Genomic DNA, 1,816 nt, shown 5'->3' with positions numbered 1-1,816 from the left:
TAACAGACAACCAAGAAGCCTGCCAACGGGTAAGGACTGAGGAATGGATAACCGGGTAAAAGTCGGAATACGGAATGCCCTTACGAGAGATGGGACAAGAGCGGACAGCTTCCTTGGCGGCAGCATCCGCACGCTCATTTAAAGACACCAATATGGCTGGGAACCCAACAAAACTCAACCGACTTAAATTTACTGTGAACGAGAAACAGCCAATGCTGGATCTCGACAACCACTGGATGAACTGGATTAAAGGACCCGAGAGCCATGAGGGCACTACGAGAGTCAACAACAACTACAAAGGAAGACTGACAACGAGAAAGTAGGAGACGAAGAGCATAGAGAATAGCATAAAGTTCTGCTGTAAAGATGCTAGTCTCCGGAGGCAAGCGACACATATAAGTGCGATCAGGAAAAACAACAGAGTAGCCAACACCGTCCGCTGACTTAGACCCATCGGTGAAGACAGAAACGGAGCGGGAGTGAGAAGAAAAGTGCTCGAGGAAAAGGCGTTTTAGAACCGTAGGAGGGGTAAAAGCTTTAGTGATACGGGTCAAGGATGTACAAAACCGCGGAAGAGGGACCCTCCACGGGGGCAAAGAAGGAACAACACGAGGAGAAACATCAGAAATACGAACGGAAAGAGAATCCTGCAGGCGAGACAACCGGACAGAAAGAGGGAGGTGGTGAAGAGGAACAGGAACCGCACGAGGGGTAAAAGTTAAAGCACGACAGAGGCGAGAGGAAGGATGTTGCAAGGACCGCGCAAGATAACGAAGACAGTAGCGATCACGGCGGTCCTGGAGAGACAGGAAGCCAGTGTCAACATACAAGCTAAGGACGGGAGTCGAACGAAAGGCACCAGAACCGAGGCGCAACCCAGTATGGTGCAAAGCATCAAGACGGCGAAGAGTAGAAGGAGAAGCAGACAAGTAAGCAGGGCAACCATAATCGAGCTTAGACAGGACGAGAGAGGAATGTAAAGCAAGGAGAGTGCGCCTATCTGCCCCCCAAGAAGTATGGGACAAGACCCGAAGGAGGGTAAGGGCCTTAGAGCACTCAACACGGAGGTAAGAGATATGGGGAGACCAAGACAAACGAGTGTCAAGGAATAACCCCAAAAGCTTCGCGGAATCTTTGTATTCAAGGGGATGACCATAAAGTGACAAAGAGGGACGAAGAACAACCCGTTTCCGCGTAAATGTCATGGCGCAAGTCTTAGAAGTAGAGAACTTGAAGCCATGATCAGTGGCCCAAGACGACACGGCATCAATTGCAAGTTGAAGCCGGCGTTGAAGGAGAGGCGAATCATCACCCTGACAACAAAGGGTAAGATCATCGACATAGAGAGCGGAGAAGACACCAGAAGGAAGAGAGGAAAGAAGACCATTGAGGGCAACCAGAAAAAGAGTAGTGCTCAGAACACTACCCTGGGGCACACCTTCGTATTGCTGAAAAGTGGCAGAGAGCGCGGTACCAAGGCGCACCCGAAAGGAACGACAGGAGAGGAAGCTGCGGAGAAAGAGAGGGAGATGGCCACGAAGGCCAAAAGAATGAAGTTGAGATAGAATATGATATCGCCAAGTGGTGTCGTAAGCCTTTTCCAGGTCAAAAAGGACGACAACAACGGAGGTCTTCGCAGCAAAAGCAGTACGAATATAGACCTCCAAGTTCACCAGGACATCTGTCGTGCTGCGGCACTTGCGGAAACCAAATTGAGAAGGGAAGAGGAGGTGATGGTGTTCCAGGAACCACATCAGACGAACGTTAACCATACGTTCAAAAAGTTTGCAGACACAACTTGTGAGAGCAATAGGGC

This window comes from Procambarus clarkii, unplaced genomic scaffold (genome assembly GCF_040958095.1).
Source record: "Procambarus clarkii isolate CNS0578487 unplaced genomic scaffold, FALCON_Pclarkii_2.0 HiC_scaffold_672, whole genome shotgun sequence".
NCBI classification, from domain to species: domain Eukaryota; kingdom Metazoa; phylum Arthropoda; class Malacostraca; order Decapoda; family Cambaridae; genus Procambarus; species Procambarus clarkii.
Note: the sequence above shows the minus strand (reverse complement) of the source record.